This window comes from Corythoichthys intestinalis, chromosome 10 (assembly GCF_030265065.1).
Source record: "Corythoichthys intestinalis isolate RoL2023-P3 chromosome 10, ASM3026506v1, whole genome shotgun sequence".
Classification (NCBI taxonomy): domain Eukaryota; kingdom Metazoa; phylum Chordata; class Actinopteri; order Syngnathiformes; family Syngnathidae; genus Corythoichthys; species Corythoichthys intestinalis.
In genome coordinates, this window is record NC_080404.1 from 41,763,171 (window position 1) to 41,783,260 (window position 20,090).

At 37.9% G+C, this 20,090-nt stretch overlaps 1 protein-coding gene across 1 annotated transcript in view; it reads left to right on the forward strand.

The window, feature by feature from the left end:
* Positions 1 to 12,210: 12,210 nt before the first annotated feature.
* LOC130922737 (heparan sulfate glucosamine 3-O-sulfotransferase 1-like) overlaps positions 12,211 to 20,090 on the forward strand; it is an 87,769-nt gene continuing 79,889 nt past the window's right edge. The window contains exon 1 of the mRNA XM_057847705.1: positions 12,211 to 12,532. The gene's annotated coding sequence lies outside the window, so the exon portion shown is untranslated. The remainder of the gene's footprint in view (positions 12,533 to 20,090) is intronic.

A 20,090-nucleotide genomic window follows, 5' to 3' on the forward strand; every position in this document is an offset into this window, starting at 1 on the left:
TGTGTATGTGCTTTTTGCATTATGAGATTTGCGCAGCTTTGCTAAATTACAGGCTCTGGGGTGCATAAATGGGTGATGAATGTTCGACTCCATTTGCAGATGTCGGTGCTTTCCCATAATCAGAGTTTGAATTAAATTCCCAGTTCAGCTATTTAACATAGTTATTTGTCCAGCCTTAAAAGCTAATAAATATGCAAACATATGCAAATATTCACTGCAAAAAAGGCTTTACAGGTCAGCAAATATTTGGATGCATGATTGTGGTATTTAAACAAACATTCAGGGACATGAATTGGCCATCAATATTTATTTTACAAATTCATAAGGTATGAAGTCCCTGGATTGGAAAACCAAGATGGATGGATGGATATATTTCAGAACTTATTTCATAAGGTACTGTACATGTCTTTTGGTTATTTTTTTTTTCTCCACAGTGACACTTTTTTGAGGAGTTTTCTTTGAAGGGTCAGAAATAGCTGGTTGAACTGAGGTAATCTGATAATGCAGCCATGTATCCATCGTTCATACTTGAGAATGGGATTTGAAAGCTGCCTGGTAGTTTGCTAACTCATCCAGCAGCAGGCAAATAGCAAGATAATGAACTCTTGCGGCCAGGACACATTTCACATTGCAATAAGGTGAGATACTTCTATACAAAAAAAAAAAAAAAAAAAACATTGGACATGGAACATGGAAACAGGTGGTCAATTGTCACCTGTGAATGTGTGAACAAAAGCGAAATTGTAACATTGCCGCTTCAACTGCACCAAATTACTCCGCCATAACATTAGACGTTATTACGGCCAACATAAATACGGTATATTTTACGATATATTCGACATGAGAAACTATTATTAGGATAAGATAAAATAGATAATCCTTTACTTATCCTCCATAGGGGATCAAACAGTATACAGTCAAAAGTATAAACTATGGAGAAACTATGAAAACTATATAAAAGTATAAAATAAGTAATATATTAATAAATATAATAATGAATAAAAAAAAAAAAAAAACCTACCTAAGACCTGAGCCTAAGTAAAAAAAAAAATAAACGAATAAATAAAAATATAAAAACCCTAACCCAGGGGTCGGCAAACTAAAATGTTGAAAGGTCCATATTGGACCAAAAAATAAAAATAAAAAAAAAGGGCTGTCAAACGATTAAAAATTTTAATCGAGTTAATCACAGCTTAAAAATTAATTAATCGTAATTAATCGTAATTCAAACCATCTATAACATATGCCATATTTTTCTGTAAATTATTGTTGGAATGGAAAGATAAGACACAATACGGATATATACATTCAACATACTGTACATAAGTACTGTATTTGTTTATTATAACAAGAAGTCAACAAGATGGCATTAACATTATTAACATTCTGTTAAAGCGATCCATGGATAGAAAGACTTGGGACCGTGTGCTTTGGTCAGATGAGACCAAGATTGAGCTTTTTGGAACCAAACACTCTAAGTGGGTCTGGCGTGCCACGAAAGATGCGCATGCTGAAAAGCACCTCATACCCACTGTGAAGTATGGGGGTGGGTCAGTGATGCTGCGGGGCTGTTTTGCTTCCAAAGGCCCTGGGAACCTTGTTAGGGTGCATGGCATCATGAATGCTTTGAAATACCAGGACATTTTAAATCAAAATCTGTTGCCCTCTGCTTGAAAGCTGAAGATGGGTCCTCACTGGGTCTTTCAGTAAGACAATGACCCTAAACATATGGCCAAATCTACACAGAAATGGTTCACCAGACACAAAATCAAGCTCCTCCCATGGCCATCTCAGTCCCCAGACCTTGTTTTGTTGGCAAAAGGGGGTTGTACAAAGTATTAGCACCAGAGGCGCTAATAAGTGTGGCACACATTATTTGATGTCAAATAATTATTTCTTTATGTGGGATTTTTTTCCCCACTGAATAAATGCACTTATATTGAAGGTTGGATTTTTCTCTTTTTTTCCATTAAGGTCCCATATTATTTGAATAAAAAAAGAAATATTAGAAGCTAAAAAACACATCTTAACCAGGGGTGCCAATAATTATGGAGGGCACTGTGATTATTTTCTGTATAAAAATTAATTTGGTGTTCAAAAAGTATTTTTTTAAACTTGAGTCTTGAAAAAGAGGGGATCGTCTTATAATCAGGGCCATCTTATATTCGGGCCAATGCGGTAATTGTAGTATAAACGGCAATATTTATAATCCAGCAGCTCTGCAGGGAACAGGCTGTCTAGACAAGCTGGGCGGAGTGACATCACATCGGTTTAGAATGAAATTCATTATGGCAGTTTGGTGTGACATTAGTTTGGCCGCATGGGTATTTTGAACAATGATCCGTCTTTTGAATTTATTTGACTGTGTTAGAGCTGTTAATATCGTGTTTGATTAGCATGGTAGCAAGCATCACTGACTCGCGCTAGCGCTAGTTTAGCCACTCCGGAGCCCTGCAACTAGCAAATACTATATTGGCCCGAATATAAGATGGCCCTGATTATAAGACGACCCCCTCTTTTTCAAGACTCAAGTTTTAAAAAAGACTTTTTGAACACCAAATTGATTTTTATACAGAAAATAATTACAGTACATCTTAAACAAATGATTATAACAATATACTTGAGTGAAAAAGCATGTTATTTTGCCTCATTCAAATCTTAATATCTGAACATTGAAATATGTAAACTAAAGTGCAATCACATTCGTAAATAAATGGCTTCTGGTTTTCGAAATGTAAATCAACCAATCTATTGTGATAAAACAACAAAATTGCAATAACTGCATCAACCATCAAAGTGAAGTCTAACTGTAACTGTAGTCTTGAAACAAATCTGAATGAGGAAAAACATTGCAATAAAATAATGCAAACTGGTTAAACTTGAGAGTAGCTGAGATCTGTCATGACAGAACATTGCTTCAATGATATCTGGTGCCATTTAGCGTCGTGAATGGTTATTATGTCTAGAGCGTGAATATAAGACGACCCCCACTTTTTCAGTCTTATTTCAATGCAAAAAACTTATATTTGGGCAAATATGGTAACTAAAAAACTTAATTTTCAGCATTTTTCGGGGCAAACATTTAACTAATTTTCTGCCACTGGAAACGACAGACGTCCAATTAATTTGAACTACGAGTACTGACTATGAATGCTCATCTTTCAATGGCATTGATGGCAGTGGAGGTCCAATCTATTTTGACTGGGAGGGCTGGTCAGTCTCTCCCAGTCAAAATGGATTGGATGTCTAGCGCAAGCGATGGCAGCCATTATGTAAAATAAAAGCCCTATAAAGTGTTAAGTTTTTTGAACGCCTGAGGTCAAATCTAAATAGAATTCACTACTAACTATTATTAACAGTATCATCAATGAGTTGGTCATAGTATCCTTGGGACAGGTGACACTTTTCTACAGACCACTCAATGAGAGAAGTCCTTTCATAACTGCAAAGGGACATTTGGGAATGTTTTTAGCCTGTCATTGTCACTGTAGTTGCATCCCAAAAGACATAGGTTCAAGTTTGGGTTGCGGATAATAATGTTCAGAGTTGACAAGCAAGAATGATAATTTCTCAAATCTCCCTACAGTTAACACACAGCAGAGCTGCTCAATTCCCATGTGGTGTTTCTTGTCTCCCAGCCTTTAGTAACACTCGCAGAGGGGCACCATTGTATTGACAGATAAAGGACAATGACATGCTGTGATGAAGAAGAGTCAGTTCTTCTTGAAGCAGCATGTGATTTATGGTACGTGCATACCTTAGGGAGGATCCACTACAAACATATTAGGTTCCCTCGGTTAACAAGACATGGGTCCTCTGTGAGTTTTCAGATTGAACTATCTGTACAAGATGATGCAAGTTGCCCGGGGATTCGGAAACTATATTCTGCTTTGTCTGTTTAATGAAAATTACATCAGCAGGAGTGTTTTTTTCATTCAATTTTCAGGCTGGGATGGGAGAGGGCTAAACAGTGGCTAGTTTGTAATACAACATTTCACCCTGAAGGCGATCAGTGTCATTCTTAATTTGTCTCTTTTTACCAAAGACTATGGACATGAAAAGTTGATATCATGCAGGTTATTTGTGACTACATATCAAGGTAGCACACGTAAGTGCCAAATTATTGTTTGATTGACTCTTACGAATACTAGTTCATCAAGATGCATTATAATTTTAATAGCAAACCCTAAGCGCACTCTTCAAACATTATCAATTTTTAAGCCATCAAACATGACCCTGACTTGCTCGCTCCGTATGACTTGGCTGCTGAAATATAAATGCACCCTTCACTTGCCCTCTATTTGGCTTTCTCTCTTGTGTTTTTACCCATCTAGCTGCCACAACATTTCGAAGAAGGAAACCATCAGTTTCCTTGATAGGGTTATTAGACAGTCAACACACACTGACCCTTTATGTGTTTCGGTACATCCAAACTTTTTATTTCAAAGACGCCTTCAGATTTAGCGCATAAACACTCTCTCCTTTGAAAAGGCGGTTCCCAGAGTCTCGGTGAGCAAAATGGTTGCTCTATTGTTGGTTGTGTAGCAAATACATTAGAACACACAGTATTCTATACTGGTCACACTCTATTTGTCATGAGCCTGGCCCTTCTCCACTAATTGGAGGCATATTCCGTCACACTTAGCCTGCTTCCACTCCACCAATGAGGAGGCTCATCTGCCAATCACTCCTAATTACCACCACCTGCAACCTGTTACTAGATGCTCTGGCTGTGCATTTAAAGGGCCGTTTACATGGTGATGCTACGACACCAAGATGCAACAATTGTGTTGATGAATGGCCTCGCCTTTACATGGTGAGGGCGAAAACGTGAACTTTTGATTCCGGCGCTTTGGAACGATTCGATTGCGGTGATTGCTCCACAACCATATGCATGGAACGCTCTCGCGCTGATGATGTCAGCACTCGCACACGTCACTTTGGGCGTGCGCATTCGCTGCTAGTAAACATTCAAAACAGCAAATATGGTGGACCGGCACCTTTAACTTACTGGTTTTATAATATTTTTAATTTAAATACTTTTCGTGTTTTTGTGCCTTTTGAAGCCGAACAAAAAAAAAAAAACTCATGGATGCCATTGCTTGAAGGTTTATTTTTTCGTTTTTTTTTTTTTTTTCATTGACATGCAGTGTTATACAATCATTTAAACTTGTAAGGATCAGCAAACCTACAAGACATACGAGAGAAAAATTTAATATTCAGGAAAAACCGTGAAAAAATATGCCATTGCTTCGATTGGGTGGGTGTATTGTCTTCTGGGCTGAGGAGATTGTTGTCAAGGAAGTGCATCATTGGCTGTCGCCTTGTAAAACTGCACTGCCCTTTAGGGCCCGGCATGAATACGACATCGTTTTCACGTGGATTTGAGACATCGTTTGAATGGGGACGGAACCAACAAGACGGAACCATGTAAATGCAAACATGAAATTTTTCGTATTCTTAGAGCGTCACCACGTAAACAGCTTCCATGGCATGGCCTCCAACCAATTAGTGTGAATTTGTCAACAATTCAGTAGACTCCTGCTCGTCAAAAGTACTTGACTGATCACTACTTCTGACCCAGTCAGCTCAACCTGCTCTGCTTGACCCGACTACGCAAGATCTCCAGCCTGCTCAGCCTGGCCTGCCGACCCGACTAAGCCGTCTCTTCAGTTCCTGACAGTTTTTCACTGCCTACCAACACGAATAATACCTTGTGTGATGAATGAATAAATGAATGAACTGTTTGGACCCTGACCCTTATTCAGTGGCGTCATCAGCCCCCCTAAAATATTCTCAAGCCCCCCTAAATAATTGTTGTTTTACTAAAAAGAAAAAAAAAAATACAAAAAAATGCTGAAATTTTCACTATGACGTTGCCTGGATATTAGTTTAAAATAGTAATCATATAACCTATCATCATGAACTTAAACATAATCATAAATCTGTCAGTTTCCTCTCACTTCTGAGAGTAAGGTAGAGAGCCCCTTCAGTGCGTTATTATCTAATCCATTCCACTTGTTCATATAGAGAACGCTCACATCACTGAAAATCCAGTGAGTGTTTTCCCTGTGACCTTTTCGCAGTTGGTACCGGACTACCTTCATGTGTGTGTGTGTACCTCTGATGCACACAGAGTGGAGAGTGAATAGATGGATGAAGGATGGAGATAAGAAGGTTTTCCAAGAAAGTGAGTATTTATCACTGCTGATAGTAACAGTTAGCTCCAGCCCCCCCCCCCGTAACAGCAGAAAGTCCCATGTGATTGATAAACCATCTGCTCCGTATTTGACAAATAAAAATCTAGCTTGCACACTACAGACAATCTCTGCGTATGTCTTACCTTTTGTTGTTTTGCAGTCAAAAGTTACATCCCTTCTCTAACATAACGCTGCTACTTAGATGCTGCTAGCTAGTTAGTCTGAAATGCATTGTGAAGGTCCTGGTTATTTATAGAGTTAAGTGTGCACTCTTTTTACCACTATCTTTGAGGTGACTTCCTTCTGGAGTATCAGCTGTGTTTCTCACTTTACCTATAGATGAGTGCAGGAGCTTAGCTCATTCACTGATTACGATCAGTGGGTAGTCATAATAATACACTAATAATAATCACTCCACTACCTTTATTGACCTGTAGGAGTCAGAGCAGAGTGATAGACAGACTTGCCACCCTTAAAAACAGACGATGCTTCCATCTACCAAGTAACTAGCAATAGTGTACCGCACAAATGCTATTTTTACACCGTACAATGCCATCTTAACCCAGAGGTGGGTCAACATAGACATGCCCTCGCATACAACTCATGTTAATGCTCCTTTTTTTCTGTCGGTAATCTTTCAAAAAAAGAACATGCCAAGTAAACACGGCTGCTATGGAACATGTAGAAATGACTCTAGGCATTACAACATATGAAGGATGTTTTCTTCATACATTTCCCGAAGCCAAAAACTCTAAGGAAAAAAATGTGAAGAATGGGTCAACTTGTGCGGCCGACCAGTTTAAGACCAGTTTAACGCCAGCAAGGTGAAGCTATTCACCTTCATATGCAGTAGACATTTTGTTGGGGGCCAAGGTCCTACAGAGGATGAAGATGTAAGCCATTTTGATATTTTTACTTATTTTTTAGCGTGGCGTTTTGTCGTGCTGATTCTGTCTGACCTGAAAAAAAATTAAAATGGTATCCGAGTGCCATTGTTGTTATCTTTTCTGTTGTAAAACAAACAAACAAACAAACAAACAAACAAACAAACAAACAAACAAAAACAACTTTAGTAAGGAGGAAGTGTAAATAGATTATAGAATTAAGATTTGTTATTAATGAAAAAAATTAAAAGTGTTCGTTGGCTGTCACTGAGTAGGATTTGCGGTCGCCACACAAAAATAGCAATGTAAATTACCCCCAAGAACGGTCAGAGCCGTAAGACAACCAGAGGATATAATAAATAAATAAAAAAAAGACAGGGCATATGGTGGTAAAGGATAGATTGCTGAAACAGGAGAATGTCATTGTCAGTGGCGTAAGGCAATGCACACAAGAAAAAGGTATCGATAATAAAGCTACCTCTGGATCAGGTTGGCTCTTTCTCAGCCCTCGACACTCAAGCCAATATCTTTACCAGTGAATTTGGCACCAGGGACATTATTTTCGGACAGAATTGGTAGGTTTAGCTCAGTCGACATCTCGTTCGTACACTATTTCCATGCATTTACTATTAGGGACAAACGGGAGGTTGACCCGCCTAGCAACAATTGCTAACGTCATGAATATTAATGAGCAAAAGTGACGTGTTGCTTGCGGTATGCCATTGTAGCCATTTGTTCATCTGTTGTTCTACTGTATTAAAATAGACCGAAACGACAACGACAATAATAATGAATATAGATTAAAAACAGTCTTTCAGTCTCTGTTAGCTGTTTGTGAAGTTTTGTGCTTGTATGCTACATTCACTTACATCCTGTGCATCTCCTGTGGGCATGTTCTTAAAGCCTAGTGACGCCCCTGCCCTTATTTATAAGAAATTGATCTTTGGTGGCGTACTAGAGTTGACATGTGTTTTTAATTTGTCACAATCTCAGTTTATGCTGTGCTGTATTTTGATCTTCGCCCTGCGGTTGAATGGGATAATGTGGAATCCTTCACACACACACAAAAGCCACTCAAATAATTGTCTATTGATGTGAAAGGATGTTTGTCTATACAGCGGGGCAAATAAGTATTTTGTCAACCACCAATTATGCAAGTTCTCCTACTTGAAAAGATTAGAGAGGCCTGTAATTGTCAACATGGGTAAACCTCAACCATGAGAGACAGGATGTGAAAAAAAAAAAAAAACAGAAAATCACGTTGTTTGATTTTTAAATAATTTATTTCCAAATTAGAGTGGAAAATAAGTATATGGTCACCTACAAACAAGCAAGATTTCTGGCTGTCAAAGAGGTCTAACTTCTTCTAACGAGGTTTCACTCGTTACCTGTATTAATGGCACCTGTTTTAACTCATCATCAGTATAAAAGACACCTGTCCACAACCTTCAGTCAGTCACACTCCAAACTCCACTATGGCCAAGACCAAAGAGCTGTCGAAGGACACCAGAGACAAAATTGTAGACCTGTACCAGGTTGGGAAGACTGAATCTGCAATAGGTAAAATGCTTGAAGTAAAGAAATCAACTGTGGGAGCAATTATTAGAAAATGGAAGACAAACAAGATAATCTCCCTCAATCTGGGGCTCCATGCAAGATCTCACCCCGTGGCGTCAAAATGATAACAAGAACGGTGAGCAAAACTCCCAGAACCACATGGGGGGACCTAGTGAATGACCTACAGAGAGCTGGGACCACAGTAAAAAAGGCTACTATCAGTAACACAATGCGCCGCCAGGGACTCAAATCCTGTACTGCCAAACGTGTCCCCCTGCTGAAGAAAGTACACATCCAGGCCCGTCTGCAGTTCGCTAGAGAGCATTTGGATGATCCAGAAGAGGACTGGGAGAATGTGTTATGGTCAGATGAAACCAAAATAGAACTTCTTGGTAGAAACACAGGTTCTCGTGTTTGGAGGAGATAGAATACTGAATTGCATCCGAAGAACACCATACCCACTGTGAAGCATGGGGGTGGAAACATCATGCTTTGGGGCTGGGACAAGGATGACTGATCTGTATAAAGCAAAGAATGAATGGGGCCATACATTCAGAGATTTTGAGTGAAAATCTCCTTCCATCAGCATGGGCATTGAAGATGAGACGTGGCTGAGTCTTTCAGCATGACAATGATCCCAAACACACAACCAGGGCAACAAAGGAGTGGCTTTGTAAGAAGCATTTCAAGGTCCTGGAGTGGCCTAGCCAGTCTCCAGATCTCAACCCCATAGAAAATCTGTGGAGGGAGTTGAAAGTCCGTGTTGCCCAACGACAGCCCCAAAACATCACTGCTCTAGAGGAGATCTGCATGGAGGAATGAGCCAAAATACCAGCAACAGAGTGTGAAAAGCTTGTGAAGAGTTACAGAAAACGTTTGGCCTCCGTTATTGCCAACAAAAGGGACATAAGAAAGTATTAAGATGAACTTTTGGTATTGACCAAATACTTATTTTCCACCATGATTTGCAAATAAATTCTTTAAAAATCAAACAATGTGATTTTCTGTTGTTGTTTTTTTTCCCACATTCTGTCTCTCATGGTTGAGGTTTACCCATGTTGACAATTACAGGCCTCTCTAATATTTCCAAGTGGGAGAACTTGCACAATTAGTGGTTGACTAAATACTTATTTGCCCCACTGTACAGGCCCTGTGATTAGTTGGCTACCATTCCTGCCTGTATGCCATACGTCACCCATTTTCATCTTTAATGAGGGTCCGACTCACCCAACAGCCTAACGAGAACAAGCAATGGTAGCAGTGACGTGCGGTGAGGTTCATGGTTGGTGAGGCACTGACTCCTTTAGTGTCAGATTTCCAAATATATAAACCAAAAAGGGTAGCTTATTCAATTGGCTACTGGTTATTTCATATCTCATCAGCATTCTTCACAAAACAGGCACACACGGTACATATTATCGATACGTAAAAGTAAGAAAATAACATGCATTTGCTCTACACCCTCAATGTGTTGGCCGTCACCATTCTATAATTAATGCAACATAAATGAGAGTAAAGAGTGGTGTACAAAACCACAGAATTCAATTCTGACCTTTAGTGAAATATTCAGTTGTTTTTAAAACTTTTAATTCTGAAACTTTAATCAATTTATTACAGATTGCTAAACAAAAAGTGTGAAAAGAAAAATAATATTTTATTTAAGGCCAAAATTTAGTTTTTAAATATTCTATTGTATTTTTCTTGGTCCAAGCTCTTTTTTAAAAAATTTTTTTTAATAAGATTGAAATGAAAACTGTTTGTGGTCTTGCGCCTGTCCTTCACCACAAAAATCGGCGTTACTTTGGAAGGGCATAGGTTTTGTCTCAACATTCGTAGGGACGATATAACAGCATAACCTGCATGTAGGTACACTTTTTGCTGGGGACGGGACATTAATTGGACCAAGGGGGCAAAGGGCCACATTTCTAATGTATATGAACCTAATTAATTAATTGGCAAAATGATCAATGCAAAATAAATCCTTATCTACTGATAATAACTTTTACGTGCATTGGTTTAGATGATACACTGTTCAATTCAAACCTTTGTTTTCAAAAAATACTAAAGAAACATTTTGAAAACTTCCTGAATAAATGTCTGGTTTTTATTAGCAAACATAAACATAGTGAAAATAATTCACTTAATAATGGTAGGGTCAATTCTATCCTTACAACATACGGAACTATTGAAAGATCTAAATTCTCTATATAACTGAACATTATATCATGCAAAAAAGGTAAGGTTGCTTAAAAGTTGGTGGGGACAATTTTAGCATGCTGAAAAGTTGGTAGTGATATGTCCCTACCGTCCCTATGCAAACCTACGCCCTTTTAGTAAAAGTCCTCCTTATTTTCCTTTACTTTAAAAAAAAAAAAAAAAAAATCTCTCCGCCTCAATGGAGAGGATTGCTTCAATTAGATCGTTCTGTGTTCTATTTGACAAGCCAGAAAACACAGTGGATGTGTCCAAATGTCTAGCTAACCTTTCATCTTTCTCAGCAAAACCATGTAATCGTTCTACATATATGCCACTTTTAGAAGAGCTACACGCTCATCGTTACCACCAAATGTTAACTCCTGTTTAGCTAGGATGCAGGTTGCATAAATGAGGTCTTTCAAACTCTATTTCTTTACCTTAGCTTTTGAGGATGCTACCGTTGAGCTTCCGCTGTTCGTCAAAGCCAAATCGATCCTTGAGCTTCCAAAAGTTTTTAAAGCAAACAGGCTTTGAATGTGAGTGGTCGAGCTCTCATGTTTGCTGAAGCTTCGTGGTAGTTTTTTAATGTCACAATATCTCGTGTTAGTCCAGACATTGGCACAAGTTGAGAAGAAAAGGCAGGGAAAGCAGCAAAGGCGATTTTTCGAAGGACAGCCACATAGACAGTCTTTTCGGGTGTACCAGTCCGTTTGAAAAGCGCGAGTTATCCTCGGTCCCGTAGTTTGAAGCAAACCTTTTAGCTCCGGACAACACCGGCGTTGTGTTAACCGCGTCCACTTTTAACGGAAAGTCCAGTTTCACGTACGCCCCCTTGCAGTGCGGCAGAGTACTATCTGCCGCAGCCTGTGTCTTTTCACTGCGGTTTTATTTCCCATCAGCAAAACTAAATATGTCGCTAACAAACATTAAACTTTAAGGGTTAAAGACATTAGCCAGACTGAGGAAAATCAGGTCAAATAAAGTATCTGGAAACATTATAATGGCGACATGCAGATGTACGGCAACCAGCACGCTCCAATTCCATGTATCAACCCAGTTTGTTAAGGATTGCGCAATCAGAGGTGAGGCTTTACTCATTGCTGCCGCACCTCTCGTTTCATTTCTTTATTTGAACAGGAAATAGGCAAATTCAGCGATTTTGACTATAAAAAATGTTTGAAATGAGTCATAAATAAAGAGCAATGGACAAATATTAATATAAATTTGATGCTATTATTATTTTTTTGTCATGATGACAGGTGAGGCTCTGCCTCACCTGCCTCCCCTGACCGCACGTCACTGATTATGGTAGATCATTTATCTCAGCATTATAAGTCTGATCGTCTTGGCACCACCCAATTGTGTGGAGAGCACCTTGACCTGATCACCTGACTGTACTCAGCTCATAGCACCTCCCTCCATTCTGCCATCTCTCTCCCTCTCTCTCGCTCTCTTGTTCCACGGGTGTCCGTGTACATGCTCGCTTCAGTTAGAGCAGTGAAAGCATTCCACTCCTTTCCTCTTCTGCACCTGCCTACCGATCCGAGAAGCGGACAGCGTCATTTCTTTACTGTTTACGTGGACCGGCTGTGAAGAAAAGTGCATTCCTTCTTTCGGCATGATCTTCATCTCCGTTATCATCAATTGCTCCAGAAAGCAAAAAACGCCACGAGACCCGCTGACATCCTCACCGAGGTAACCACTTTCCCCACACATTTCTTCTGCTCTGTCTTTGTGAAATACATATTGCGAGGGTGTGTCTCGCACGTGTTGTTTGTCACTCGTGGGATTGAATTCTTGTTTAACAATACTCCCAGGTGAGTGACTTCTAGGTTGGGGAAAGCAATTCTACAACGCCTTGAAACAAACCATTCTTTTAATTAAATAAAATGCACAAAGCATGAAATCCTATAGAGATCATGTATTATCTAAATTAGTAGTTAAAATGTCAAACACAGTCGATTAATTAGATAGGGTTCACTGTGTACAAGGTGCATGCAATTTAGCATTAGAAATGTTTTAACTCATTTGATTTTTGTTATTTGGCTGAAAAACAATTGTTATCGAATATGGTTTGCTTTTGAAAAACGAAGAATTTAACATTACAAGTTGAAGTGACCATGACCTTTCATAGGGAAGTAAATATTTTTAATAATAATGAGTATTTTAATTTTTAAAATTTTTTAAAGACCTGGCATCTACATATGCGAACATCACATTTATGGTCATATTCAGTTCGGTTCAGTATAAGTTTATAGAGAGTTTATAGTTTAGTATATCCCACAAGATTCATGTTTGCTAACGTATTGATAAAATATTATTATTAGGGCTCCAGTTATCGATTATTTTAGTAGTTGATTAATCGATGAACTAGTTAGTCCGAATAATCGCGTAATCGGATAAGGAACATCAAAAATTAAAATACCTGAGCTCATCCTCAAACAGGATGAAAAATAAATAAATGAGGATCTATAAACAACAAAAGAACAATTGGCTAAATTACATAATCAAAGTCCGCTAGCTTAAATGCTATAAAATGCTAACGTTTTTTTTCCTTCAATGCTCTTAATAAATGGTTCAGACACATATTCCCACAAAAGAACGGCTAAATATATCTATAAACTAAGAATGCATAAAAATAAATAATAATTTAGCTCACACTAAAACTAAGCTTATGTTGGTCTTAACAGGGAGCAGCTGGATTCCGCCTTGCGAAATGAAGCAGACTAAAGGACCGTGTATACATCCAAATCAATAGAACTAAATGCAAACACTTTCAAAACCATTACAACGCCACTTTAAACGAATACTTGAAGCAGCAAAATTTAATCCATATCTTTTGTTTCTAATCGAATACTCGAGTTAATCGATTAATCGTTGTAGCACTAATTATTATTAATTTTAATTTCATCGAACTGGCTTTGAATGCTCATCTTCCAGTGCCATTGACTGCACTAAACCTCCAATCCATTTTGACAGGGATGTTTGGTAGCGATCGCTGCCATCCTCCCAGTCAAAACTGATTGGACATCTAGCGCCGTCAATACCTGCGAATGAATGAAGTGCCCTATAAAGGGTTAATGCACTACTCCTTCAGCATCATACTCTATATCAGGGGTCGGGAACCTTTTTGGCCGAGAGAGCCATGAACACCACATATTTTTAAATGTAATCCTTGAGAGCCATACAATATGTTTAAATCTAAAAATACAAGTACCGTATTTTTTGGACTATAAGCATACCTGTCAACCCGAGGCCGTTGGCAATCTTACAAATAGTGACGTATGCCCTTACAAACTGGTGACTAATCTTACAACGTATCTAGCATGCAATAGGAAACAAAAATAAAACTCAATTTTTAAAATAATATGAATTTATTGGTATTATTGTAACATATAATCTGGTGGAATCAAATAACAATATCTTCAGCTACATCATGACTACTAAAATTTGACTGACTTTTGTTATAATTGTATGTAGCACTTTTGGCAATTTCTATCATGTCTTTTGATGGCTGCACTTCATGGCACTTCAGCTCGCAATTCAGTTTGACTTGAAAGTAGTTTGTTAGTGTGTCCAATTATAAATTAAAATGGTCAATTGATTAAATTAACTTACCGATGCAATCTTTGAGTCAGGAAACATTTCTTTTGCTAATTCTGAGAAGTGATCAGCAATAGTTGCGGGCAAATTGTGTTCGGCAACATACGTATTGGCAGAATAAAATCTCCGCTTTTGTCCTTTTCGTTCTGCAGACTTCATCTTTAGGACCAGTGTTGTTAATCTTACTTTTAAAAAGTAATTAATTACAGTTACAAGTTACTTCTCCCAAAAAGTAATTGAGTTAGTAATTCAGTTACCTGAATGTAAGAGTAGTTAGTTACTTGGTTAATTTCCTTTTTTTTTTTTTTTTTCATTTTTAAACAAAAAACAAAAAATATAGTAATCTTGCTATGTCTGGAAGTCATTTAATGTTGTGAATCAACTGTTAAAGTTGTTAAAAATGCTCCGGTTTTTGCATTAGTTCCCTTCTGTCTACTTTCGACATGTGAACGTTTTAAAACTGTTTCATCATTTAAAGATAGATTCAAGTCAAGATTTTGCCGATTTAGGAGTATTTTAGAAAAAAAAGTTACTTAGGTTCGCTAGGAAGGTTCACTACAACAGAGCCTTTCTGAGAAGTCTACTGCTTTAAAATGGGGGCTGTTTACTAACACCGTCGAGTCTGTCATTTCGCATGTGATATCTAGGCGTAGATTGTAGGCTGTCGGCTACAGTCAGGAAATATTGGAGCCACCTAGCCTAGCATCGCGTTTGCTACAGCGTCACAACAAACACTCTTCTCTCTCCATGTCTCTTACTTTCCTCACATCATTCAACCAACATTGTAACGCATAGTGACGCACATTGTCTCGTTGCTCACTCGTACAAATTACGCCGAAACCGTACAACTTGATAGGTATGCTATAAGTTGCAGTTTTTTTTCATACTGTAGTTTGGCTGGGGGTGCATTTTATACTCCGGAGCGACTTATATGTGAAATTATTAAGACAGTATTATATCATTTCACATGTTGTTTTGGTGTTTTGTAGTGACATTGATGGTTTTGTAAACTTCTTAGCGTGTTCTTTATGCTATAGTTATCTGAATAACTCTTAATAGCCATGTTACGTTAATATACCGGCCACGTTCGTATTTTGTTGTTCATGCATCTTGTAACATTATCACACTGTACACTTATTCAGCATGTTGTTCTCTATTGTATTTTTATTTCAAATTGCCTTTCAAGATGACATATCTGTTCTATGTGTTGGATTTTATCAAGTAAATTTCCCTCCAAAATGCAGCTTATACTCCGACTTATACTTTAATGTTTTTTTTCCTTTTTATTGCGCATTTTTGGGCTGATGCGACTTATAGTCCGAAAAATACGGTAATGTGTGCATTTTGTGTAGTTTCAACACTTTTAAAGTACAATAAGTGTCTGAATTCTTTTTAAAAACATAGTTATGCTCTTGCTAATCAATGATGAGTATTTCTTACCATTAATGCGACTTCTGGTGGTGCATGTTTTTGCTGATGGTTTTGTAGTCTGGTTGATAATTGGTGGAATTGAGCTTCATGCAGGCATTAAGAAACTTATGCACGGAGCACCATTAGTGCACACCGAAACAAGTTTATCCATCGATAGATTTTTTTTTTTTCTTTACTGAACTCATTGAAGGACTTGAATAAATCCTTCCCTCTGGTTGTACCTTTCATAGTCAAAACCTTGCAATCATGCTGAACTGCAATAAATAGTTTACGTTTGTTGACTCATCCAAAGTGAGCGAAAAAACAATGCCGCATTTATGTCCTTATGTCCTGCTGAAAAGTGCGATACTGCTAGTCTTTTTGCCATCTTCTCAAAAGGGTTTCTAAAATTAGATGACAACGTGGAAAATGAAACAAAAAACAAGGAAAGTTTACTTCCTGATCTCACGTACATGCACACATCGGCCGCTATTTTCGACAGCAAAACATGGCAACCCCACTTGATCAGTGTCTCCGCCTCATCTGCGTTGCCTATGTGATTTATAGATAAAAAATAGATAGATAGACATAATGACATTGCCACTTTCCCACTAAAATTACTGCGAACCGGCTTTCTAATCGGCAGTTGTATTATATGTGGGGTGGCGTGACTCTGTGGTAGAGTAGTTGTCCCCCAACCCAGAGGTTGTTGGTTCAATTCTCCGCCCTGATGAACTCGTCTAAGTGTCCTTGAGCAAGACACTGAACCCCACGTTGCTCCTGGTGCTGCGTCACCAGTAGGTGGATGGCGAGATAGTGTAAAGCGCTTTGAGTGCCTTGAAAGTTGGAAAAGCGCTATATAAGTATAACACCATTTACCATATATGGACTACGTGTCCCATGATCACCCTGGGCTCACGCAGCCAATGGCATGGGACTTGGGAGGGGGTCTAACGTAGCACATCTAGGTTGCTATTTGATGATATTTAGTGCGAAGTGCGAGAGTGTTGTCGGAGCATTAAAAAAGTACGCCGCAAAAGTCACATCTGCTCATTACTGCACAACACCAGTGTATGACTGGTGACCGTCGCAGTTTCCCGCAATGCGCAAAGGAGTGTAACGAAACTTTAAAAAAAAAAAAAATTAAAGATTTGTCTGCGAGCCAGGTGCAGCCGTCAAAATAGCCAGATCTGGCTCGCGAGCCATAGGTTCCCGACCTCTGCTCTATATGGTGTTAGACTCTACTTCTAAAATTGCAACAGCAGCTTGTTAGCATCAGTAGAATCAAATTGCCAGAGGCTGTGCAAATCACTTTTCATTATATGCATGCAGGTATTAACCTATGGGAGCAGGTGCCTGTCTGAAATTTCAGGATTTTTTTTCAAAGGTGAGAAGCCACTGTCTGACTATTTGCCATTTTAAATTTGGTATCATTTGATTATAATTTAATGTGTTTTCTAAGCCAATCGGCTCAGTTATTTGAGATCCTCAATATGGTACACACTGTACTATTTTTGCTCTTGCAATAATGGGCTTTAGACTGGCTATTAGGAGTGTTAATATGACTTTTCATTTGACAGGTTGGCTTAAATCCTGAAATGAATATAAACATATCATTTACACCTAAGCCTCTTGGGTAAAACACAATCTGTTCCAGGATGTTGGAAATATTAAAAGGAATTTATGCGATTTACAACATGCGAGTGGTCAGCTACCTCATTTTTCAGAAAGCTCCGGGTGCAAATCTTGGTAACTAACTATTCTGTGAAGAGTTTGCAAGTTCTCCTTGTGCATGCATGGGTCTTCTCCAGGTTCTCTAGCCTCTTACCGTGCGCATTACAATAAAACTGTGCAATATAGATTCACTCTTGAAGTCTGTAACACTAGCGTGCAGCATTATAACATTCTTAACATTCACATTAACAGTCACTCGACATAAATTGACTGCTGTTAAGTGTTAAGTTGTATCATTTTATTTGCCGATTGCTCAAGTACAAAAAGAACTCAACAATGTTTTTAAGTAAAAGATAAAAACAAAACGTAATGGTTAATTATGTTGACAAAGATAAGCTATTTTTTAAAAGCCACAAAAGTCAATGAAAAAATACAGAGCTCACACAGCAAAGTGTATGCTAACACATTAAAACTTCTAAATTTTTGATTTATAGTTTCAGGTAAACACATGCTTTGTTCTCGTGTGATTCTGTATGCTGGTGGTTCATACTTTCTGACAAAATAAATTGGCGTAGTAATGGTTTGTTTTGAAAGTGTTTGCATTCAGTTTTATTGATTTGAGTGGATACACTACCCTCTAGTGGGAACAGTGAATATGACATAACTCATTTCACATGGCTAAATCCAGCTGCTCCCTGTTAAGACAAACAAAAGCTAAGTTTTTGTTTGAGCTAATGTTTTTTGTAATGCATCCGTAATTTAGTTTATAAGTAAATTTAGCCATTTTTTGTGGGAATATAGAATATTTTAACAATTTGTTAAGAGCATTGCAAAAAAAAGTTAGCATTTTATAGCATTTAAGCTAGTGGACTTTTGTTATGTAAGTTAGCCAATTGGTTTTTTGTTGTACTTAGATCCTCATTTATTTATTTTATTGTTATACTGTTTGAGGCTCAGCTCAGGTATTTTAATTTTTTATGTTCCTTATCCGATTACTCGATTATTCAAACTAACTAGTTCATCGATTAATCGGCTACTTAAAAAAAAAAAAAAACGATAGCTGCAGTCCTAATTTCGAGTAAGCATTTTGTTCAACATCCCACCTGTGCTACTCAGGGACTTTCCCCTGTGCAAAAATGCATGTGGAGTCAATAAACATTATCATAATTTTTCCAAAGGGGCCAAAGCGGAATAAAACTGACCAAGGACTTTAAATGCGCTGGGTCATGGGAACTTCAAATATTCAGACACGGGCTGATGAGTAAGGACAGAAGGTCAAGATGAAAGCTCGGTCACTCTCGTTATTTTTATACCCGAGTGATTCTCTTGAATGGAGCATCTGTTTATTGGAAGCTAAAACGGGAACGATATTCTGTTTGTTATTTTGCTCTCGCGAAACCAAAAGTGTGAAGGATGTTTCCTAGAAACCAGGATTTTTCCTTTGTTTTGCTCTATTCACTGTTACACCGTCATAGCTGTATCATTTCTTACTATTTATGTTGCTCATAAAGCGATCCCCGTCCCACTGTAATTTGAAATCAAATTGAGGCAAACTGAGCTCATCTGTTGTTCACCAGTTGGTGGAAATATACCTTAAATGTTAATAATCTTGTATGTAAAAATGCCAATCATCTTTGATGGATGTCTGAACTGAGTTTCAGGTGAAAGGATGTTGTATTCCATATTGTGAGGAGAGCTTTTTGTAACAAGATTTTAAGAGGTGGAGGAGGAGATGATGAGAAAATCTGTTTCCAGTGAGTGATTTCCTGTTTATTTGATGGACTTGGTCCATTTGGCTCCACCTCGGCTAAGAATGAGACTGAATGAAGGAAAGAATAAAGCAAAACAAAAAAATATTTCCCCTTAATGTTTTTTTAATCAAGAGCAATTGAAAATAACGAGGAAGTGGAATTAATAATTGATGAAGGTTTGTTTGTTCAATTAAGGAATGAAAACTATTAGCCGAGGCATACAGAGACATTTGTTTAAAATGCTAATTAATTCTTGAGCTTTTCTCTGCATGTGAATGCCTGGAACATGTTGGTTTATTCATCAAGGAGGGAAAAAATATGAAAGAACAACAAAGGGCCTTTTAGTTCAACATTTTTTGATTCATTTCAAGGCTTTGACTTAAGGTTAAGTAGGGAAAAAAAAGTCTGGAAATCATTGAGACCTTCGTATTAACATCTGAGTGTTGCATTTGATCAATACTGTTTTGAGAAGATAAAAAATGTAACATTTGTACATCTTCATAGCCGCTTAAGGCACAAAAGAAAAAGAAATATGTTTTTTAATAGATAATTGCCTTTATTAACTCTTTCAGTGTCATTGAAGATGATAGAATTTAAATGAATTTAAATTACCGCATTTTTGGACTATAAGTTGCACTTGAGTATAATTTGCACCAGCCAAAAATGTGCAACTAAGAGGAAAAAACATATATTGATAAAATCCAACACCAAAAACAGACGTCATCTTGAAAGGCAATTTTAAATAAAAATAAAATAGAGAACAACAGGCTGAATAAGTGTACGGTATGGCAACGTTACATGGCGTATAAACAATG